Below are 25,550 nucleotides of genomic sequence, written 5' to 3' on the forward strand. Positions count from 1 at the left end.
GAGCTGGTCCAGCTAAGAGACAAGACAACCCTCCCCACCTGCTGGTCCCAGGCTGGCCCCCAATCGGGGCCCCAGGGAGACCCACACCGCTTACTCCGCACACTTCCCTAGATGGTCATTCAGGTTTCACTCACTGTCTTGATGTGCACATAAGAGGGAGAAGAGAACTGAAAAGAACGTGAGATCACGAGTCAGAAGACCTATGTGCAAGTCCTGTCCCCACTACCGACTGTGTGATGCTGATGGACCTCAACTAACCCGAATTATTGATACAAAAAGGAAGGAGACTTCCCAACTCACAGGTTGTGAGAATGTCGAGAATAATCTACACATACACAGGCGGGTTGTGCAAACCGAGTGCAAGACAATTAACTCTCCCAGACCTCTGTCCTCAGCTCAGGACCAGCGCCTGGCCGCTGCTGTCTCCAATCAGAAACCACACTGTTCCTCAAACTCAACACGGCTACGTTTCAACTCAGTGCTTTTCCTTTAAAGCTATTGCCTAAGTTCTTTTGTGAACAAAACGAAGGTTCGTTCTCCTGCTACCCAAGACTTCAGTTATTTCTGTCTAAATCTTATCCCTTTTCCCCTTTATAATCCAACCCCTCATTTTCCCACGACATAACCCTTCTTTCAGAGCCTGGAAGCTCTCCTCATCCTGCTCCAGCCCTTCCTGAACACGTCCTCCACTTACAACGCTGAGGGCAACGCGGAGCCTCACTGCTGCCAGAGCAGCTGGCACGGCAGCGGCCCACCGTGGCCCTCCGCCTGTGACCTGGCTGCGGGGCCCGTTCGGTACACAGACGGCCTCCCTGAACTGCATCTTCTGCCGGCCCGTCCGATGCGTGAAGCCAGCAGCTCTGGCCTAAAGCTAGATCAGCGTGAAAACGGCAAGCGTCACCTGGATTTGAGTGCCAACCCTCCCACTCTCAGTGAACCTCTGCGCGTCAGTTTATGGTCTGAAATCACACCTTCTGCAGAGTGTATGAGCGGGATAGCAATAATGCGTTTCAGATTATGGTGTAAGGAATATAATAAAAGCTTCTAAAATGGTGCCAACTGTAATTTTAAGTCATCTTCAACATTCTAGGACTTCATAATCAACCCCAGTTTGTCTTTCTTAAAAGGATCTCCAGCTACTCTCCTACACGAAACCCACACTCTCACTTTATCTATACATAGTCTTACCAGATAAAATACTCGCCCCATTTCAGCTCATCTGAACTTTACTCATCCAACTGTGGTCAAAAGCCCTCCTGGGTACTTCCCTGGTGATCCCGTAGTAAAAAAAAAAAAAATCCACCTTGCAATGCAGAGGACGCGGGTTCGATCCCTGGTAACAAAGATCCCACATGCCGCGGGGCAACTAAGCCCACTGTGTCACAACTACCGAGCCCGCGTGCCGCAAACTACAGAGCCCATGCGCCACAGCCAGAGAGAAAACCTGCAGGCCGCAACTACAGAGAAGCTCGTGCACTGCAACTAAGACCTGAGGTGGCCAAAAATAAATAAAATAAATAAATAATTTTTTAAAAAATCTTTTTTAAAAAAAGCCCTTCTGGGAAGTCTTCCTGAGTCACAGGTGGTCCACGGTCTTCCCTGCCCTGCCTTGAACTTGCAGAGCTCCTCACTATCAAGTGGGGTGAATTATCTTATTGGGGGGGTGGTAATCTCACATCATGAAAGGACATCTGTTTCTACTGGATCCTCCTGGAATAAAGTCAGCTATAAATGAGGGGGAAAGGAGAGATGTATTTTTAAAAATACTGATTCCGCTGCATTTATTCCCAGACATACAGGTGTTACAATTGTACTCTCGTGCCCATAAAAACAAGAAAGCATCTCTCACACTCACAAAAACCAGTGTCTATCACTCATCGCTGGAGATTAATTTGTAATTTCCTCTTTGAGAGATTTACCACCACAACGATCAGGTCAGTCACTCCAGCTTACTGTCAACTGGTCTAATCCATTCAAAACTCAGAATCAGCTTCCCTACTTGGGGAGACCAAGGGGAACGCCCCAGGCAACAACTCTGCCCTCCCAAGCTGAACAAAGCCAGTCATCATTCACCCTCCTTTTCCTGAACACCCGACGTAAGCCAGACACTATGCCAGGTGCCGGGAGTACAAAGGAGCCTCAAGTTGCTTTCAAGTCTAGCAGAGCACAGGAAACGTGGGTGACGCCGGACAAGGTGGACCAAAAGCGGCGCAGAGAACAAGGGTCAGGAAAACCTCGGATTTGCAATTCTGCAAACTGTAATTCAGCAGGTGGACCTCAGTGAGGGCCACGGGTGCCACATCAATGAAAGTAGTAACGTTCACCACAACTGGAGTTGTCCGGGTTACCTAGGGACTGCAACCTGGGCTTCAACCTCTCCAGATCAGATTTATTCCCATCTGATCCTCCTCTTTCTCTGCCGAGAAGAAAAGAAAAAGAGAAAAAGAAGGAAAGAAGAGTAGGTCAGCCATCTTCCTTACACTCCCCAAAAGAGAACCTTTCCATAAAGGTCCAGGGCGTCCTAAATGAATGCCTTGCCTGCAACTAGACAGGCCACCTGATCGAAGGGCAGCACGACAGACAAGAACGGAGGCAAGAGGAACACTCTCAGCAGCACGGAGTAGGTGCTTCAGGTTTTTCCTACGTGTACAGGAAGTACATGTCTACGTGTGGACAGCTTGGTGTCTCAAAAATGCGATAACATCGTGCATACGTGCAATCTGTTTGAGTTGAATAATAAAATACCATGGGGATCTTTCCATATCAGTACATATAAATGTATTACACACCGTGGTGTCCTGACACTCATAAAACCTGCGTAAAACACATGACTTAAAGATAATTTGGAATTGGAAATATTAGTAAATACAGTCTAAAATATTACTCCCAATACAGAGTATCATTCGATTTCATCCTTAATACATTTAAAATTTTTTCATGTGTCATTTGATAGATTCTCAGAATAACCATTAAAATGAATTTAAGTCAGTCTGCTACAAAATAGCTCTCCGGCCTCCAAATACCAGCCATGGAAGCCACAACCCTTTTTTCAGTATCAGTGTCAGCAAGATGATGCTACATCCAGGGCTGTGCGTGGTACAATTTTGAAATATCAATATCGACTTATGACACCTTCTTTAAATACGAATTGTTTTTTTTCACTCTAAAAGTCTCACACAATAGTATCTACAGCAAAATTTTCTAGTTCTATGCTTCATTTTATAATAGATATTAAGAGTAAAGAAATGGAACCAAACTTCTTTCACAGTAAATGTCGAATTAGTTTCATTCTATTAAACCAAGACTATATACAGCATTTTCAAAAAAGGATGTGCATATCTGGAATTTGCAGTATAATGGCTAAAACAGCCATGGAAATATGAACAGGTACTGCACTGATGCAACTAACATTTCGATATTCTGCTGGTTACTAATCAGCTATGTGCAGCACATGAAGGAAAACATGACGCAAATAGTCCTGAACCAGCAACCAAAGGAGGGGGAGTCACCATTATTTCGTCTCTTAGCGTAATTACAAGCCAATAAAATATGACAATTCGACAGACAGCAAAATCGGGGGAGAGGGGCGTTTGCGGGGAGACACTGCGTAATCCTCTGGGTCCCCACTGGCGGCTGTGAAAGCAGACGCTAACCGACGGAGGAAGGGACCCTTGCAGCGCTCCGGCCCCGTACCTGCAGAGAGACTTAACCGAACAGCAACTTCACCGAGCCAGGGAAGAAAGGCCCCCCCTCCCAGGGCCCTGCACAATGGGTCCAGGTTACAGACAAATTAGCTTTACTAGGTCCCCAATGTGGAAGAATCAAGAGTCATGTAATAATGAGAATGTGCATCCTTTTCATCACTACGTAGAGACGGCAAGTACGGAATCTTCAACCCAGCACTCCACAGTCCGCTCCCCCAGCACTGTGTCTGCTTCAGCATCTCGGTTTGCGTTCGCGATTTATCTTCCTGAACACTTCCGGTGTTTCACCATTTCCTACAACCTTGTATACAAAGCTTACATATAAAGTTCCTTTTGTTCACTGCTCGTGTTGCTGGAGCTAAAACTGGGTCCTGCTGGGGTTTAACATTTCACGAGCGAAGGAATGACTCCCAGCCGCAGCTGCTTCCCAGCTCTGCCAGGTTTACTGAACAAACCTCTGTGCCTCTGCACGTGGGGCTTAGAGTACGCTACTTTCCTTACTCAGAGCCCCGAAACCTGAGTCTCTGTAGAGCTCCTACTGGTCTCCCCTCGCTCGTCCCGCCCACCTCAGCAATTCTGTCCCCTTTCCTCGTACATGCCAAGGTCCTCAGAGTCTCTGCATTTACAATTCCTTCTCTCCCCAGACAATCACACAGTCAGCTTCCTCACTTCTCTTGGGTCTTTCCTTCAGATTTCCAATTAATGCTTAAATAGTAATTAACTGTATACAAGACTTCAATTTTCTTTCTTTGTAAAAGGCAAAAACAATATCGAACACATTCCTGTATTCCTTGCAGTAACTGGTTCAACGGTCTGCCTTGGTAAGGAAATAATAACCATCTAAATGAGTGTGCATGGAAAGGGACTGCTAGATTTTTACCTGAGTTGCCTGAGACAGTATTTTCTGAACACAGAAAGCTTAACTGGGGTTACAGAACAGCATTACCTGAATGAGAAAATTTCACTACCCACTACTTTTGTTGAAGAGTTATATACAGCTGAAAAGTAAAGCATAGGGCAGGTGTTCAAACATTTGCTTGAATGCATGAGAATTAAAGATAGTCTCAAAATCAGAGGCTAAATAAAAGCTCCTCAAGCTTACATAATAAAAATTTTAAGTTCAAAAGTGTGGCTTTTCAAAAACAAAGGTCTTGGGCCCTCTGCCCCTTCTGACTTAATGAATTTCATCTGCTAGGAGTCAAATGTGCCATGTGTTCTGACCTTGTGCTTGTTGGCAAGGGCCAGAAAGACACTGTCCTCAGAGACGAGAGTTTCGCCTCCTTGCCCTCCCTGTCATCCAACATCACCATACAAGAATCAGGCCCCAAACTAATCCTAACTGGGACTAACATAAAACGTTCCAAACAGACGAAATAAAATTACTTTTTAAAACCGTGGTCTGAGTCCATGTCCGATGTCCATCAACAGGCATTTGCCAACACAAACATTTATCAACAGGAAGCATCTCTTTTCTAAAACTCTAGGTTTTAAACACAATATTAAACACGAAAATGTTGCTGAGAAAATGTGTTCATCCAGACCATGTTCTGCTGTTGCAACGTTAAAAACAGGAAGGAAAAAGAGATCTTCACCTCACCAGCAAGGGTCTCCTTACGGATCCAGTCAGCCTCCTTCCTCCGTGGTCCCTGGCTGCTTCTCATAGTAACGTCAGGATCGGAAGGGCGCTGCTTATATCAAATACGGGCATACAACAGCGAGATTCTTCATCAAACGGGCTGGCTGGCTGCTTAAACTGAGTACCCTGCTCCTAAGCGGCTCACCTTCCCACCCTCGGGAGAAAGCACACAAGCACCACCCACACACGAAAATCTAGAAACTACACAAAACGGCGGTTAGGCCCTGCTCCTGCGGCCCAAATCATTGCTCCCTGCCTGGCGGACGCTCCTCTCTGGCTTCGGGTCTCACAGAAACGCGCCTCTTTATCAACAGCGGGCACCTGCGCCTGCCCAGGGCCCCGCGGGGCGACTACACCTCAGACGGAGGGGACGCGGGCACGAAACCATCTACAACGAACGCAGCGCACGCGGCAGGCGGTGGGAGGCACGGCGGCGATGACCCTCCACGAGGGCCGTCCGGCTCCGGCCGCGGAAGCTGTGAAACCCGCACCCGCGCCCCGTCCCGCGCCCGCCCGCGGGGCGGCGGAGGCTGAGTCATTCCCGGGAGTAACTTTATCCAATTCGTGCCCTCGGAGAAGCCTCGCGCTCCGCGTCGGGACGGAGCCGCGTCTGGGACCCTCGCCCCGTCCGGCCTCCGAGCCTGACACCTCAGGGCCCAGCCCGGCGGCGGCGGAGGCGAGGGTGCGTCCCTGGGCCCCGGCGCTCCCGACGCCGGCGGGAGGCACTGGGAGGCCGGGGCTGCACAGGCCCCCGCGGAGCGGCCCGCCCCCGCCTCCCCCACCTCCCCCGCCCGGGGACCCGCTCCCTGGGCCGCGCCCGAGGGGCAGGACGCCGCACTCACCGGGCAGCGCCTCCTCCTCCGCCGGCGGCAGCAGCAGCAGCAGCAGGGCCCGCGGCTCCCGGCACCATCTTCCGCCGCCGCCTCCTCTTCGGCGGCTGCTACCAACCGTCCATTGGCGCCGCCAACCGACACAACTGCCGCGGCCGGGGCCGCCGCCTCTGGGCGGCGGGAACGGGCAGGCCCCTCGGCTCTGGGTCGGGGGCCGGGAGAGGGCGGGCCGCGGCCGGTCAGAGCCGAGGGGCCGGGCGACGGGGAGCCGAGGCAGCGCCGAACTCGGCAGGGCCGCGGACACGGCCGCCGCGGGTTTGTTATTGTCGACTCCGGCCCTTCCTGCGCGGGGCACGCCGGGAAGCAGGCGGGGGAGGGGCTGCGCGGCGGGCGCAGGGCGGCTCTGCGCAGGTCCGGAAGTCGGCGGGCCGCCGGGAAGGGGCGGCCCCGGCTCCGCATGGTTCCGGCTCTGGTGCTGCCTGGCTCGGGGCCCTGGCGTCCTTCGGTGACCCGGGAGACTCCGCTGGGCGGCCCGGGGCGGTGCTGGCCGCTGTCCGGGCGCGACTGCCCCATGGTGAGCCTGACCTCCTCCGCGGCCTGCGCTCGCCGACCCACCGAATCCTGGGTTAGCCCGGGCGGAAGAGCTCGTCCCCCTCGGCCTGTCGCGGCCCCTGGGCGCCCGCCACTGGCCCAGAGCCCGTGAGGGGACGGGGCGCCGGGGTGGGGGGCTGCGTGTTCCCCCGCCGGGCCTGCAGGCCGCCGGCCAGGGACCTGGCAAGCCTGCAGGCGCTGGCGGCACAGGCTCAGATGAGGGAAGGGAAAGAAGGCAGTTAAGGCTGGGTCGGTGGGGAGGAGGTCGAAAGCGCCGCGACCACCGCATTTTTCAGCTCGAGCCTGAGCTCTCTAGTGGCTTAGCACGAGCCCCCTAAGGAAGGCAGTGTCGGGGGTCCTGAAGCTGTGAAGACGATGAGTCACGGGCAATGGCTTAGAGCCGCAGCGCGCAAGTATTCAAGTTTGAGGAGCCGGAGCTGCAGGTAGAGTAACACGTAAGACTTCTAGGTTTCCTGTTAAGTCCAGGAATATCTGGTATGAGTAACAGCTTGGAGGTGCTACCGCTGAGTCATTAGAGGGCTTTTGAGTCCGATTGCGTAAAGAGGCGTGTCAGCACCCTTTTCGAGGGCGCCCAAGCAGAACACACGCTACGGGCAAGCGAAATCTGCGCCCCTTCGTTTGTAATGGTGGGAACTGAAAGAAAACGTCGAACAGCTGGTAAGCATTACGAATTTTCAGTTTCCATCGCGCTGACCCGGTATCTGAAAGTTATGGCTGAGACGGGCTAACACGTTACCACTTGATTCTTAAGTTTACACTCCTGCAGATCGTGGAGAGGTCTTGTCTTTGGCGAGTCATTTTTACTTTTTTTTTTTGAAGGTGGAGTTTTATTACACCACCCCAACAAGGTACTACTGCAGGGAACTGAAAATTAAGAGGCTAAACCGTTGTTATGCCTTGCGGGGAGGTGTGAACTGGCCAGAGGAAGAAAGGAGCTGATTTTATCGGGCACAGCGTCATAACCAGCATAAAGACAATGAGTGGTCAGAAGGGAGTCCGCCAGAAAATCGGCAAGAGGAGCACAGGATCAGGCCTCTAAAGAATAATATTGGTGCTTGACCTTCCTTTTAGTTATCAATGACGTGCATCAGTACAAATTAAACACACCTTAGAATGTAAAATCATGACTGGAATATGCCAATGATAATCTATTAAATAAAATGTTTTAAATGTTACTTGCCTGACTTCTTTATTTGGGGGAAAAAAACAAAACCTAGTTCAATCCTCATCTTCTTCTCCAGAGTGTAAATAGAGTTTATATGCCTCATGTCCTTTCCTAGTGCTAAGTGAAAATGTATCAACGTTAGTTTTTTGACATATATCTAGCTAGCTAGAGAAGACAGTTACAGTTTCCTGATGCTGCGTGTGTCCATAATAGTTCAGTAAGTCACATTTTCCTTCAAACCAAGGATATTGAAAACCCTCTGCCCTCTCCCTAACGAATGAAAACAAGAACAAACAATCCTCATGCAGCACTCCTTCTCAGCCAAGCTTCTTGATAGGAAGTCCTCGATCCACAGTCTCATTTTTGCCAACTGTACTTTTCTTGCTGAAATTGCGGATTAATAAGGACCCCCAAGTTATTGTATTAAATGGGCAATGCTGAGACTTAACTTGAACTTTCTAAACCATTTGCCCTTTTACATTTTTAAATCTTTTTTTCTCCCCCTTCCCTTTGTAGTGTCTCCCTCTTGACTCTTAAATCTGTTCTTTTACTTGGACCTCTTCCCAATTCTCAAGTAATTATAACACAGATGCAAATGATGAAAATATAAGGTACTATGGGTGCAGAGATAAGAGACTTGATCTTGTCCTCACCACATTACTTCGTTAATTTGATAAACATTTTAGGTCCTTTGATAGATTTCCCATGAGGGCAAAAGACTGGTTCTCTTTCTGAGTCTTTAAGAGGAGTAGGAAGAGTCGGCTTGCTATTAAACACCCTAAGTACTTCAGATCAGTTCCAGTCTTTAACACCTCTTTTTCCTCTAAGTCTCAACTTCAGTGTCGCTTTCTCAGGGAGTCTTCCCTGACATGCCCGTAGTTCCCCTAGATCCTTGTACCTTTCAGCATCTATCTGACCTGCTGAAATGGAAGTCCTTTAATGGAGCTGTTTCCCCAAATGCATGCTGTACAGTGCTGAGCACTCACACATTTGTTGCCAGCGCCCTGCAGTTTTTTTAGTTGATACCTCAGCTCACCACCCAACTCATCTCTCGTTATTTACTCTAAGGCCAAGCTCATCCTGTCTCTTACCACCTACAACCTTCACTGATTTTGTTTGACGTTTTACATACAATTTAAGCTTCTTAGCATAAGAATCTCTTAGGTCCCAAACCACCTCTAGGGTATCTCCTGGCACTTGTCACGTTTACACATGCCTGGTGTGAGTTTCATCATCCAGGGATGTTCCTCCACTCTTGTTCATCTTTCGTAGTCATCCTTTAAAACAGCTTGGACCTCAGCCAGCTGCCAACTTCTAGACAATATAGTGATCACTCCCCCTTCCACCACCTCTGCTTCGTATCACACAACTGTAAATTGTTGTCTCCCCATGTAAATCTGAAACCCTTAAGACAAGGAACTATGAATTACTCATTTTAAGTTCCTACAACTTTATAGAGAGCTGGGCACTTAGCAATTAATAAAATATTGAATGTAATAAATTATGCAGATATTCAAGTTGAAGGTTGAGTAGGTAAGGTACTGTGGAAAATTTCTGCCCTCAAGTATCTCAAAAACTCAGACGGGATCATTCAAAAATCATTGTAGTGACAAGTTTATGACATTAATCTTTTAACCAAAAATACATCAGGATATTGGGAAGATCACAGTACACAGCTCAATTTTGTTAACTCTGCCTGATTGGGGATTTCATTCTCCATTTATGTCAGATATTTCTCAAACCATTTCGTGTTATTAGCCTTATTTTTTAGATTATGTTCAAACAGCAGTAACTACAACTGACATGACAAAGTATGAATCATAATTTTCCATTTTTAAAAGCCCCTTTAAAAAGTCTCGGACTTTGTTTTGAAGACCATAGCTGTTTGGTGTGTAAGATATGGTCACGTACAGTACTTGGAGGCTTCTGGCATGTGATTATTAAGTTAATCTGTCCAGTGCTATTTACAGACCTTAAAGCCACCCCAGTCAGCTGCTCTGCTGGTACTCACATGTTATTAATGATGATGGTGATGACAGTTAATTTACAAGTGTGGATCTTCAAAGCTAGTGAGGAGCTTGGTGAGCAACACCCACAAGGAAATACAGCATCCTTCATTTTCCAACAGATTTAAACCAATAGATTGAGACAAAATAGTCATTTTTTCACATCGAGTTCCTGTCTTTCATTATTTTGACAAAGAGCTTAAAATGTCAAAAAGTAGAACTGGGTTGTCTTAGATCTATTTAAAAAAAAAAAAGCAGAAACTACTGCTTCCTCAAATCGTCCATTTGTTTTAGTGAACCCTACCTGCTGTCCATACATGTAAAACACTTCCCAGTAGGCATCCTTTTTAATATGGTTTATTAAAGAGAGCACTGAACTGGGTGTCTGGAAACGTGTCCATTCCTGCCTCAGCCCTCTGTGCTATGTTTGTTTCCCTAGTAGTCAACTCTGCTCTCCAGCAAACTGCGCTGCTCTTAAATCCCTCGTCCCCACCCCTTTGCAATTCCTCTCTCTTGGTCAGTAATCTCACCTCCTACGTCACGAGGAAATGGAAGCTGTGAGAAAGAACTCCGCTCTCGTGCCGAGTCATCTGCAAAGCTATCCATGCCTACTGCTGCTATCCCCTCCAGTCACTCTTCTCTCCCTTCTGCTGAAGGGACTGGTGGACCCTTGACTCCATCCCACCATCTCATTCAGTCATTCTGTGGGACCCCTTGGTAAGTGCCAGATTTAGTGTGCGTGGCAAATGTTTGACGGAATTTAAGTAACATCTTTTGAAATTGGAATTTATCCTTAATTGCCTGTTGTTCCACTTAAAACTAAAATCAAGTAAGAAATAAAGCATTACGTCAGCAGTATGATTTAGTAGTTATGTAAGATATCTTTTGATCTCTGTTTTATTAAAATTCACTTATTACTTGCCAGACAGTTATTTACGTGAAATGTCATGTTGATCTCTTAACAAAAGATTAATGTTAAAACTCTTAGGCAGATATAAAAACTATAGAAAAATTGTTTTCCTTTTTGTTTCTGTAATACTTATTTTTTAACTTTAGTTTTGACTGCCTTGATTATATGAATTTTCAATAAAAACTTTTAGTCTTAAAAAAAATGTTCAGTCTTTCTTTTTTGGCCATTATTATTATTTCATGATTGTTACTTAAACTAATTTCGTTATATAGAAAAATGGAGTATTAGAAATTTACCCACTCTTTAATACACTAGATATATACCAGTGACAGGGTCCAAGACTTTTTTTTTTTTTTTTTCCTTGGCGGTACGCGGGCCTCTCACTGCTGTGGCCTCTCCCGCCGCGGAGCACAGGCTCCGGACGCGCAGGCGCAGTGGCCACGGCTCACGGGCCCAGCCGCTCCGCGGCACGTGGGATCCTCCCGGACCGGGGCACGAACCCGCGTCCTCTGCATCGGCAGGCGGATTCTCAACCACTGCGCCACCAGGGAAGCCCCCAAGGCTCTTTTTTTAACATGCTCTGAAGGGAATTCTAATGCAGATGATGGCCTTGAGAAACAAAGGACTAAATCTCTAAAACTTCTTGCACTCCTAAATATTCCTTCTCCATTTAATCCATAGTGCTACCATCTCTCACAATGAATTCATCAGATAAATACTAATTCATTCAACTGTCTATATCTTTGTACTGTTGAAGGGATTCATTTGAAATACTTCTCATTTTCAAATGTGCCCTAATTTTTTTTGAATTTTATTTATTAGTCAGAAAAGCTTTTGCACTGCGAAGGAAACCATAAAATAAAAAGACAACCTACTGAATAAGGGAATTATTTGCAAATGATATGACCAATAAGGGGTTAATATACAAAATATATAAACAGCTCATACAACTCAACATCAAAAAAAACAACCCCCTTTTAAAAAATGGGCAGAAGACCTGAATAAACATTTTTCCAAAGAGGAAATGCAGAGGGCCAACAGGCACATGGAAAGATGTTCAACATCGTTCATCATCAAGGAAACGCAAATCAAAACCACAATGAGATATCACTTCACACCTGTCAGAATGGCTACCATCAAAAAGTCTACAAATAACAACTGCTGGTGAGGATGTAGAGAAAAGAGAACACTTGTACCCTTTTGGTAGGAATGTAAATTGGTGCAGCCACTATGGAAAACAGTATGGAGGAACTAAAAATAGAATCATTATATGACCCAGCAATTCCACTCCTGAGTATATACTCCCACAAAACAAAACACTAATTTGAAAAGATACATGCACCCCCATGTACAATTGTCAAGTTATGGAAACAACCTAAATGTCCATCAACAGATGAATGGATAAAGAAGATGTGGTATATGTACAGTGGAATACTACCGAGCCATTAAGAAGAATGAAATTTTGCCATTTGCGGCAACATGGATGGACTTGGAGGGTATTATGCTAAGCAAAATAAGTCAGACAAAGAAAGACAAATACTGTATGATCTCACTTATATGTGGAATCTAAAACACAACAAACTAGTGAATAGAACAAAACAGAAGCAGACTCACAGATACAGAGAACACACGAGTGGTCACCACTGGGGAGAGGAAAGAGGGAGGGGTCATACAAGGGTAGGGGATTAAGATGTACAAACTATTACGTATAAAATAAGCTACAAGGGTATATTGTACAACACAAGGAATATAGCATGTATTTTATAATAACTATGAGTGAAGTATATTGTGAATTACAATATTGTACACCTGTAACATATAATACTGTACACCCATTATACTTCAATTAAAAAAAAATTTTTAATGGGTACACCACTGATTTCAGAGAAGGAGAGGGAACTAATAAAATGGAATGAGCATGTGTGAGGTATCATGGTAGGTGCTTTATATACAAGCTCAGGCTTACTTAAGTGGCTGTTTTTCCTCAAATTCTATTTAAAATTCTAAATAGCATGAATAATTTGTACTGGCAGATTTGTTGCTATCTCAGTCTTGGGCTGATTATTGCTCTCTCAAAACCAAACAATATAGTAGCACGCTATTTATATAATTAGTAACTGTTAAACTTCCTCACTTTCTTAGTTCTTAATAAGAATACCTGGCATTAGTATACTTCATGGCAAGACAATTGTCTCAAGATTATGGAAATATTAGTACATACACGTATGTTATTTATTTATTTTTAATAATAGAACATACTTTATTTTTAAATTTATTTATTTATTTTTGGCTGCGTTGGGTCTTTGCTGTGCGCAGGCTTTCTCTAGCTGTGGCAAGGGGGGGCTACTCTTTGTTGCGGTGCACGGGCTTCTCATTGCGGTGACTTCTCTTGTTGTGGAGCACGGGCTCTAGGCGCGTGGGCTTCAGTAGTTGCAGCACGCGGGCTCAGTAGTTGTGGCTCACAGGCTCTAGAGCGCGGTCTCAGTAATTGTGGCGCATGGGCTTAGTTGCTCCTTGGCATGTGGGATCTTCCCGGACCAGGGCTCGAACCTGTGTCCCCTGCACTGGCAGGCGGATTCCTAACCATTGCGCCACAAGGGAAGTCCTAGATGCTTAGTCTTGCATTTAATTAACCCTTGCCAAATGAATAATGTATTAAGTTTGTAGCTTGCCTAGTCAACATGAACTCAGCTCAAAGAAGAATTGTCCGAAATGGCTCTTTCAGGAAAGTCTTGGTGCACAATTTTATTTTGAAAGACAGGCAAATAATAAGAGAAGGTAGAATCATTAAGATAAAGTACAATTCTAAAATATAGGACAGGAGAGAAACAAAACTAGTGTCCTTTAACATACTCCTAAAATGTTCTCTCTTATCCACAATCGTAAAACTTTTGGAGTGAATTCTATTCCCATAGTAGAAAGCTAGATACCAGCCCGAAGGATGTGTGGCATTTTGCCATGGAATCAGAAATTTCTAAGCTTGGCCTCAATCGACCACATTTCAGTGTTCATTTGCCCCAGCACAAAATGCGTCGTTCCCAAATATTAAATAATGTCCTATGCCAAAACTTGCCATCACTGGATGGTCAGTGTTGTAAAGTTCTCATGTGGAAGCTGCCCCTTTGTCATGATATAAAAACCAGCTGGTGAATCAGAATATATGAACTCGAACTTGAGCTTCAAATAACTGGTCTCGTTTTAACAACAAAGCAACCTAGCCGGATTTATTCTTTTTTTTTTTTTTTTTTTTTTTTGTGGTATGCGGGCCTCTCACTGCTGTGGCCTCTCCCGTTGCGGAGCACAGGCTCCGGACGCGCAGGCCCAGCGGCCATGGCTCACGGGCCTAGTCGCTCCGCGGCACGTGGGATCTTCCCGGACCAGGGCACGAACCCGTGACCCCTGCATCGGCAGGCGGATTCTCAACCACTGCGCCACCAGGGAAGCCCCGGATTTATTCTTGATTCAGTAAATATAAGCCACACTCAGGTTGTGGTGGCCTGGAGCTAGCTGGGCGTGTCCCTACAATTCAAAAGATCACTAATAAGGTATTGTTTACATTTAAAAGTAGAAAAATTATCCTGAATATACACGTCGATTAAGTGATAATTGAGGATATTAATGCCAATTATGAAAACTGAAAAATTATACAGAGCTTAAAAGCAGTAAAAGGCTATTCTTCCCCAACCCTTCCCATCCACCTCTAAGGTCTTGAAAAGACAGCAGGTAGCTGGGCTCGGAGTTTCTTGGGCATCCCTTTGACACTGCAATTTGTAGTAGGGCTTCTCAACTACAGCCCATACCAGACGTCTAGCATACTTTGCAATCAGTTTCTTTGTTACTCATTGATTCATTAGTTTATTCATTCACTCAACAAACATTTTTCATGGACGAGGCACTCTGACAAGGATAAAGTGACATGGGAAAAACATAATTGTCCACTAGTGGGGATGTGGATAGATAAATAGAAGTATATTCAAGTTATACGACTGAATACTATCCAATGCATATAGAGAGAGCTATATACATCTCCAAAATGTAGTATTTCAGTAAAAAATAGTGTTGGAAAGGAGGTGAGAAAGTGGGCACATTTTCATTTCAGGGAGTGTAACTGTATTACAACCTCAAAGGAGGGCATTTTGACAATCCATTGTGATTAATGTTACCATAAAAGTGTCAATTCTAATTTATTCTATAGACATACCTGCACGTATGGGAACTGAACAAGAACACATGAACAAGAATAATTACTGAATATTATTTGTAGTAGTAAAATATGGATTGTTCATTAATAGAAGACAAGTTAAACAAATTATGATTATACATCCATGAAGGATTTGAGGCGAACATTTTGTTTTCATTACAATAGCGTATCCAGAGATAAATGTTCTAGTGTTCAGTATGAGTTACTTAGATTTATCTCATATTATTACATAGACAACTGATTTCTTAAATTTGCTCTTCTTGGGGGAACACCTAATTCTGCATAATTGTGGATTTTAAGGCACTTGAAAAGTATCTATGTTTCTCCTTTTAGATATTGCCTTCCACTAGATTAGATAAGTCTGAATTCCTATAATCACTTTTTATTTTCCCTATTGCTTTAATGGTTTTGAGTTGATAAAATGCATTTATTTCCCAAATGGTTTTATTGTAAAATTTTAAAATAGCATGTGCAGGTATTACCTAATACAATGTTGCTCTTTTGTATGTTTAGTGCACAGAATCTAATTTCACGTGGATAAATTTGCTATTTATCCCATGGGTCACCAGGAAGGAGCAGCTTTCTATACAGTTCGCCCACTCCGGCCAGTAGACCATCAGTAGATGATCTTAAAGATCTTAAAGATGATCTTAAAGATATGAATAGCATACTGCATATTTTTCAAAATAACACCAGGGGTCACTATAAGCTAGAAACCTTCAAATGTTCTAAAATGTTGAGTTCATGTCAATCACGTGATTTTTAGTTGAATATTAAGCCACAACAAAATAAATCCAGTATTTATTATTCCAAATAAGCAGGCAAATGAAGAATAAGGACAACAGGAAGAGTAAATTCAGGTTGAAGATTAGATAGAATACTTTTCAATTTTGGTGTCAGGTGGGATAGGGTATATACAGGAAACAGAGTTCTGGTTACCAAACTATAAATTTTAACATTTTAGGGGATCATTAACCCCTTCTGGAATTTGCGTATAGCTACAGACATTCTGACCCAGAAAGATGCACAAAATTCAGTGTTTCCCAATAAAGAACCAAGGATCTTAGGTTGAGAAGCTCTACCATAGGAATTTCAGTCTGATTTCTCTTATTTCTAAAGGCTAAGCAAGGATGGGTTGTGTTGTAGGTTTGCTTTTAGCTACAGTTAGATCCGTGCTGGGGTAATTCAGCCCCCAGCAAACTTGCCCCACAGAAGCCACTGGCCAGTCAGGATAAGTGCAATTCTGCTTATTAGCAGCCTTACCTATACATGAATCAGTACCTTCACCCAAAACTGTCAGTCACACTGAGGCTGAATGCTTTGCCCTCATCCTTTGGATTATTTATGAATTGCTCCTCCAGAGGCTATTAGTTAGGGGGCAACAAAATTAGGAACGAAAATGCATGCAATTTTCAGTCACAAATAATCATTACCGTGAAGTGCATCTTAAGAACGTGACTACTTCATTTGACTTGCTATGTGGTTGACGTCATGCATATTTCCTCACCCCTGAGAAGGCAAATTTTAAAAGACACTGTGGGGAATTCCCTGGCAGTCCAGGGGTTAGGACTTGGTGCTTCCAGGGCAGGGGGCATGGGTTCGACCCCTGGTGGGGAGACAGATCACTCAAGTCATGCAGCAAGAAAAAAAAAAAAAAAAGGCATTGTAGACTCGTGTATTTCATTATAATGTAGACAGGGAATACATTTATTACTGCCTCTGCATGTCCATCCTTCCTTCAGGGGAAAGCAAATCAGAATGTGGAAAGGACTTGTTAGATTTCCACTTGTTTGGGGAACCAAGGAGGTTTGCAGCTATGAAAATTAAAGTGTAGAGTGTATTAGAGAGGACAGTAGTATTAAATGAAAAAAATTGTTTAAACAGAAAAGATATTTAAAACTTTCCCAACGCCACAGGGAATAATTTGTGTGCAAAATCGGTGGGATTTAGGGTGTGACTAAATAAAAGGGGAGAGATGAACTATGAATAAAGTCAAGCTACACTGCTGAGACTTAATCTTCAAGGAGGTATTGAAGGTGTTTAAACGCAGGATGGCAGAAACGGTTTTGGCTTCCTGGAAAATCACTCTGGCAACCAGGGAGCAATGCGTAGATTAATAGAGGCAGGAGGTGCAGCTGGGAACGAAGTGAAGAGGGGAATGCTGGGAGAGGCAGGATGAGTGGCTGGATGTTGTTTATTTTTGTCTCTGTGGTGTCCTGGCGCCAACCGTGCCTACCACTAGTTTAGGCATTAATAGTAAACTGATATTTATAAGAATTTTTAACAAACGAGGGGCCTTTACATAATAATGTATCTTTCAGGTTTCTGGTCTGGCTGTGGAGCCATTCATTGAGTTAGGTAAATAAGTCTTTCTAAGCATCAAAGGGATGGAAGGCCTCTGAAAGGAAAGGGTAGGGAGATCTGACTATAAAAGATCGAAATGTCTATACATCACAATGGTTGTGAATTGATTGTGAATAAAATGAGAGAATAAAGTAGGAAATAATAGTCATAAAAAATGACTGTATGCTTATTAGCTAAATAGCTCATACATATCTCTAAGAAAAACAGGAAGAACTCAAAAGGAGGAAATAAGACAAACTGACACTAACAGGTAACTAAAGAAATACAGGTGACTAAAACCCATCACATAATTCAGCAATTCAACCTCTGGCTATATATCCGAAGGAAATGAAAACGGAATCTCTGAGAGATATCAGCACTCCCATGTTCACAGCAGCATTATTCATAATAGGCAATATATGGAAACAACCTCAGTGTCCACTGATGGATGAATGGATAAAGATGATGTGGTAGGGCTTCCCTGGTGGCGCAGTGGTTGAGAGTCCGCCTGCCGATGCGGGGGACGCGGGTTCGTGCCCCGGTCTGGGGGGATCCCGCATGCCGTGGAGCGGCTGGGCCCGTGAGCCATGGCCGCTGAGCCTGTGCGTCCGGAGCCTGTGCTCCGCGGCGGGAGAGGCCACGGCAGTGAGAGGCCCGCGTACCACAAAAAAAAAAAAAAAAAAAAAAAGATGATGTGGTAATAATACACAGTGAAATATAGCCCAGCCATAAAAAAGGAAATCCTGACATTTATGGTCACATGGATGAACCCTGAGGACGTTATGCTAAGCAAAGTAAATCAGAGAAAGACAAATACTGGATGATCTCAGCTATATGTGGGATCTAAAAAAGCTGAACCCATAGAAACAGTGGTGGTAGCAGTAGCAGTAGGTAGGGGAAATGGGGAGAGGTTGTTCAGAGGGTACAAACTCCTAGTTATAAGATGAATAACTTCTGGGAGCCTAATACATAGCATGGTGACTACAGTTAACAGTACTGTATTATGTACTTGAAGGTTGATAAGAGAACTTAAATATTCTCATGGAACTGCTATCAAAAAAGATTCTGGATAGATTTCTACTTCTGGCCATGATGGAATAAAGGGAATTGGATTAGCTCTCAGGACCACCTTTTGTTTCTCCCCCCAGCTATTTGGTTATAATTGAAATCAGATTAAACAGACTATTTAGCTACTGTATCATACATTCATAGTTTGCATTAATAGAGCTAGACAAATAAGCCTCAAAAGGATCAAATGGATTTCAAGTAATTTAACTGCATTTTAGAACTGAAACCCTAACATATTTAAAGGAATTTTTTTAAAAACCCAACATCCAATAGCATATAATTGACAGTATTGGCATCTAATCATATACTGCGAGACATACAATTAAGCAGTAAAACATGTCCCAACACTAAGAGGAAAAAACCAGGATGCAGATACAGAAATGACACAACTAATATAGTCAGCAGACAAGATATTAAAACAGCTATTAAAAATATACTTCTTATGCTCAAGGGGATTAGAGAAAAGAAACATACATTGTAAAAAGATCCAAGTTACATTTCTAGATGTGAAAAATATCACATTTGAGATGAAAAAAAAAAAGGATGAGATTAACAGCACGTAAGACACCATAAGACATTGCAAGAAAGGCTTGTGAAATTGAAGACAAAGCAATTGAAAATAACCAAAATGAAACTCAGAGGGAAAAGATTTTACAAAAATGAATAGAGCAATATAATACAGCTTAATATACATCATACATATAATTAGTCTTAGAAAGGAGGGAGAAGGGGTTCAGACAAAAAATGTTTGAAGAGATAATGGCTGAATATTTGCATATGATGAAAACTATAAAACGAACAGGTCAAAGCCCAACATACCCCAAGTAAAAGAAACAGAAAGATTAAACATAACAAAGTACATCTCACTGAGAAGTAAATGGCAAATTAGCACATGAAAATCTGCTCATGATTATTAGTCATTAGGGAAATAAAATCAAAATGAGAAGCCACTCCATACCTACTAAATGCAAAATTTTAAAAGGCTTCCAATACCAAATGTTGGCAAAGACACAAAGCACCTGTAACTCTCATACATTTCTGGTGGGAATGTAAATTGGTAGAGCAACTTCAGGAAAAGTTTAAGTCTTTAAAAATTAAATGCTTAGGACTTCCCTGGTGGTGCAATGATTAAGAATCCACCTGCCAATGCAGGGGGACACGGGTTCGAGCCCTGTTCCGGGAAGATCCCACATGCCACGGAGCAACTAAGCCCGTGCGCCACAACTACTGAAGCCCGCGTGCCTAGAGCCCGTGCTCTGCAACAAGAGAAGCCACCGCGATGAGAAGCCCACACACCGCAACGAAGAGTAGCCGCTGCTCGCCACAACTAGACAAAGCCCACGCTCAACAACGAAGACCCAACACAGCCATAAATACATAAATAAATTTTTTAAATATATTAAATGCTTACCATACAACTCAGTAGACCCACTCTTGTATTTAGCCAAGAGAAATAAATCCCTATGTCCACACAAATACTAGCATAGCAGATCTTTAAAGAAGCTTTATTCACAAAACCAAAAACTAGAAACAACCCAGTGTCCATCAACAGATGAGTAGATAAATAAACTACGGTACACTGGTTCATTGGATTTGGTAACAGCAAGGGACCAAACTACAGAATCAGGCAACAATGTAGAAGAATCTCAAAGGCATTATGTTAATCGAAAGAAATCAGGCAGAAAAGCACTCCCCTCACACTGGTCCTGTCCTGAACAAAAGACGCATATACTGTATGATTCCACTCGCGAAATTCTAGAAACGATAAACCATAGTGACAGAGAGCAAATTAATGGGTTGCAGGGATGGGGGAGGGAATGGACTCTAACGGAGCACAGTGGAACTTTTTGGAGTGATGGAAATATTTTATATCATAATTTGAGTGCTAAGGACACAACTCTATACATTAGTCAGCATCAAATGATGTACTTAAAATGGGTGAGACCCTCAAGTAGGTCATGACAATTAAGCACATCTTTAGAAAGAAGTCAATGAAAATACAAAGAGCTGAAACACTACGACAGAAAGCAGTAAACACTGGCACTACTAGTTCCAAGTATTCATCCCCTTCAAATGGACTTTAGTTCACGGTCATTTGAACTAAAACATTTACTCTAAAACATTCAACCTTAAAAATAATAAACTTCAAAGTAAACATGCTGCCTTTCTGAAGACACTCCGGTGAGTCAATGATTTAAGGATTAATTTAGCATCTCATTCCTTGAAAATTATCTAATTCACAGTTAAATAGAATAATCTACAAGGAAGAATGTTTTTAAAACATATTTGTTTCAAATTCATTTGATTTAATGGCAAACTAAATGTTCACAAGATAACTATTTTCGGGCTTCCCTGGTGGCACAGTGGTTGAGAATCCGCCTGCCGATGCAGGGGACGCGGGTTCGTGCCCCGGTCCGGGAAGATCCCACGTGCCGCGGAGCGGCTGGGCCCGTGAGCCATATACAGGCCGCTGCGCCTGCGCGTCCGGAGCCTGTGCTCCGCAACGGGAGGGGCCAAAAAAAAAAAAAAAACTTATTTCACTCTTTAAGCTGGCAAAAAATAAATTCAGCACTTTTTTTTCCGTACTTGAAATACGAAGCAACTGGAAAAAAACATCTCATTTACATTTAAAAAATTTAGTCTCACTCGCCTTTTCCTGGAAGACCCGTAGAGGCAAAAGAAAGTGGATATTGCAGAAAAGGTTAGTGTAAATTCACAGATCTTTAAATTCTCTTTGGGGTATTTATGCTTATACCCCTCTCCTAACCGTCTTCTTTTAAATTTAAAAGACGAAAGGGCCTTTTGGTCTTGAGGTAGGAGTTATGTCTGTCCATCCTTGAGGAGATTTCTCCCAGGAGGCGGGGACATTGTGAATCTCTGTGGAAGAGTTTCAAGTTCCAGGCTGGAATAGATGAGGTCGATTCATCCGGCTCAGTTGGCAGTTGTTGGTTGCCTCCTGTGTTCCAGGCAGCACTAAGCCCTAGAAAGTTAAAAAAAAAAAAAAAAAAAAAATCCAACCAGACCAGGTCTTGTCCTCAGGACTTACAGTCCCTGGAAAGGAGAGAGAAGAAAGCCCTCGGGTGGCACGACACCCGAGGTTCTGCGGTAGGTGCCCCAGTGCGCGAGCCGTGCTGGACAGCTGGGCATTACAGAGGGACACTGACCTGGAGATGACACAAAGGGAAAGGAGATGAGAGTCAGAGAAGGGGATTGGAAAGGTCCCACTGCAGGAGTATTCTCCTTTCGCAAGGAGTATTTACTCACAGGAGTATTTACCTTTCACAAACGAAAGGTAAACCAGAGCCTCTGGCCTAGAAGGGAGAAAGGCCCTCTCCCCTTCTGTTGCCCTGGGCTAAGGACCAGCTTCTGCAACCACCCAGGCTAGAAAGGGGAAAAGGATAAGGTATCCTTGGAGTTGAGAGTTTTAAGTTTAGAGGGTGTAGTATCTGTGGCTTGAGATTAATGAAGAAGAATTACATTGAATCAGGATTGTGAATTTACTCATGACAAGCTAAAGGCACTGAATTTTACCAGGGGGAGCCCTTGAAGGTTTTTTAACTGGCTGAGGTCACAATCAGACTAGTACTTCAGGACGATCACACCCCAGCCCTTATTCTCAGAGAGAGCTTGGATTAGAGGGGAGAACACTGAGAACTTACAATGTGGAAGAATTCCATGTCGTTGCAGGAAAGAGCGGGGCGCGAGAGGAGGGTCACGTCCCAGGTCGCAGGTGAGTCCCTGGGACGGGACGGGCCACGAAGTGTGGGTCCTTGGCTTCGTGCAGGAAAGAATTCAAGAGTGAGCCATAGTAAAGTGAAAGCGGCTTTATTTAGAGAGATACACATTCCATAGACAGGATCTCGGATGCCTGGGCCTGCAGCGGCTTGCAGCAGGATTTCGGTTCCCGGCCGCAGACTGACGTCAGAACTGGCAGTGAGAGAGCTGAATTGTGGCCTCCAGACCACCAGGGACAAGTAGCCGGTGACAAGGCCCTGGCCCGTCAGCTATGAAGAAATGAATTTCCACATAGGGATGGAAAGTAGTGCAGCAAGTGAAGTGTTTATTAGGAGGAAACAGAGTACAGAACTTGTGGAGAGACACGTGGGCGGGCTCAGAGAGAGGGAGTCTAGCGCGTGTGGCCATTTGAATCACTTGTATGGGGCATTCCTTCTGGGTTTCCTTCGATCAGTCAACTTGCTTTGCCTGGTTCTGAGCTCCTATTTGGTTTACCTCAGGGTCCTCCCCTGGGCGCGAGCATCTCTTAGCCAAGATGGATTCCAGCGAAGAGGCCTATGGGTAGTTGGCATCACTTACCATGAGGTGGAACCCCTTCCCCTTTGGACCTCCAAGGAGCCTTTCTGGGCATGTGCAGTCGGAGAGGTCTCCTGACTTCGAGAATGAGAACTATGTGGTCGCTTATCTTCTGTCTGGGCAGGGGGCCCGGCCTCCTCCATCGTCCTGCTTTTAGGGAGCTTCTGCTATTATGGAGTTTCTGTCCACAAGGGAGAAACTGTTCAGCCTGGGGCCATCAACCTCCTGCCTCAGACAGACTGCGGTTGTCTCAGAAAGTGCGAGAGGCCCCGAAATATGGGGTGGCTAGTTTTTATGGGCTGGGTAATTTCATAGGCTAATGGGTGGGAGGAGGATTCCAGCTATCTGGGGGAAGGGGCAGAGATTTCCTGGGATTCGGCCACTGCCCACTTTGTGGCCTTTTATAGTTATTAGCCGTGGAACAGTCGTGGCACCTGTGGGTGTGTCATTTAGCTGCTACGTTACAGTGAGCATATGACGAGGCTCAGGGTCTAGAGGAAGTCCGCCATGTTGGAACTAGTTGACTCTAACCAGTTTGTGTTGTGTTCTCAGTGGCTGTGTCACTCTTAATGGTGTGCCCTGACCCCTTCCTGGTAATGGGAGTGTACGTCAAATACAAGAGAGATAAAGGCCGTGAAGGGTCCAACTCTTGGGCGGGGGGGGGGGGGTCTCAAAGGCTAAAGCAGGAGGAAATGAATGGTCTGTTTCACAGTAGAACCACCAGAATTCTGGCAGGAGTTGGGAAGGAAAGGAAGATTGTGAGTCAAAGTAGAAAAGTGATCATAACAAAAACAGCTTATAGGAATTGAACCTTTGCTATGTGCTTGGCTCTGTGTTAAGAACTTTATAAAGATTGCGCTCTCTCATCCCCAGACCGCTCCATGGACGGTGGACAGCAATCAGGGAGTCTGCATTTGACAGTGTTTAAAAGAGGTAACAAGCCCAAAAGTCATCTGCCCCAGGATAGCAAACTGAGACTTGATTTCAGTTTCAACCCCTCCCAGATGTGTGATCTTTAAAACAATCTGATGACCTTATTTGCAAAGCGGAAACAGAGACACAGATGTAGAGAACAAATGTATGGATACCAAGGGGGAAAGGGGTGGGGTGGGAGGAGTAGGGTGACTGGCGTTGACACATATATATATATTTTTTAATTTACGTATTTATTTATTTTTGGCTGTGTTGGGTCTTGGATGCTGTGCGCGGGCTTTCTCTAGTTGCGGCAAGGGGGGGCTATTCTTCGTTGCGGTGCACGGGCTTCTCATTGCGGTGGCTTCTCTTGTTGCGGAGCACGGGCTCCAGGCACGTGGGCTTCAGTAGTTGTGGCCCGCGGGCTCAATAGTTATGGCTCGCGGGCTCTAGAGTGCAGGCTCAGTAGCTGTGGTGCACGGGCTTAGCTGCTCTGTGACATGTGGGATCTTCCCAGACCAGGGCTCGATCCCGTGTCTCCTGCATTGGCAGGCGGATTCTTTTTTTTTTTTTTTTTTTTGCGGTATGCAGGCCTCTCACTGTTGTGGCCTCTCCCATTGCAGAGCACAGGCTGCGGACGCGCAGGCTCAGCGGCCACGGCTCACGGGCCCAGCCGCTCCGCGGCACGTGGGATTTTCCCGGACCGGGGCACGAACCCGGTACACTCTCAAAAGTGTACCAGTTCTGACAGAAAATTACAATAAATTACATATCTACCTGTCTAACCCTCACTTATCCCAGGGCAGAACTTTTTTAGTACACGGTTAGTGGCACATGTACTGAAAGAATGTTGTAAAGTGTTTACCCTGAAAGACCCAGAGTAAATCCTCTAAACCAGTGCTTAATGTAAACAGTTCTTACGGTTGATTAAAAATCACTGCTGTTCAGTGTGGCTTTGATTTCCATTTATTGGTCATCTACAAAGGAACTCTCAGGTGGGATAGAAATAATTGTTTTTATATTGCTGGGGGATAAGTCCCTCGGAAACATTCCATACCCGACAATTCAGCTTCCTTGCGTCTTGGGTTGGATGACTTGGAGACTTGTGTTTTGCACTTTTCCCCAGAATTTTCTTGCCTGGTGTCACTTCTTTTCCTCCTGGTGTCATTTCTTCTCCTGTGTCACTTCTCTCCTCCCGGTGTCACTTCTTCCCTTCTCTACCAGTGTTTCCAGAACCTTCCAAATACGCTCCTTGCATTTAAATCCTTGTCTCATCTGCACGGGATGGGGGAGGGGGACCCAAACTAATTTACAAACATTTTGTCATTTGGCCATCAGCTTAACTTTTAGAGGATGGCAGAATAATATTATTTCACTTTTAAAAAGGAAACAGAGGTTGTGCACTTTTCAAAGCCACCCATCTAGTAAGATTCTGAATTGAGAGATGAACTAGTCTCCTGATTTCAGATTCTATGTTCTTTCCCTTATACCTTGAATCCCTATATTGAATCCCTCTATCAAGGTGTGTTCTTGTCTATGAGATCCAATCTCGTAGACAAGAACATCTACATTGGTAGATATGTGGATGCCAATAGGTGAAGTCATGGGAATATCACAGGGAAACAATGGTCTAAGGTAAAAAAATGGACAAGTAAGGTATAATGCAAAGAATTTACCAACTGTTGAACATCATGTTGACACTAAGGTGATGAGTCAAGAGGAAAGAGACCAAAGGTGGAGGTAAGTGCACTTACTGTAGAAAGTAGCCTTGATAGAAAGCAGGGGAACAGGTGGGCAGGTGGTCCAAGGGCTCCAAAGGGAGGATGCAGGCTAGATCAGAAAGCTCGGTGTT

This window comes from Kogia breviceps, chromosome 17, assembly GCF_026419965.1.
Source record: "Kogia breviceps isolate mKogBre1 chromosome 17, mKogBre1 haplotype 1, whole genome shotgun sequence".
NCBI lineage: Eukaryota > Metazoa > Chordata > Mammalia > Artiodactyla > Physeteridae > Kogia > Kogia breviceps.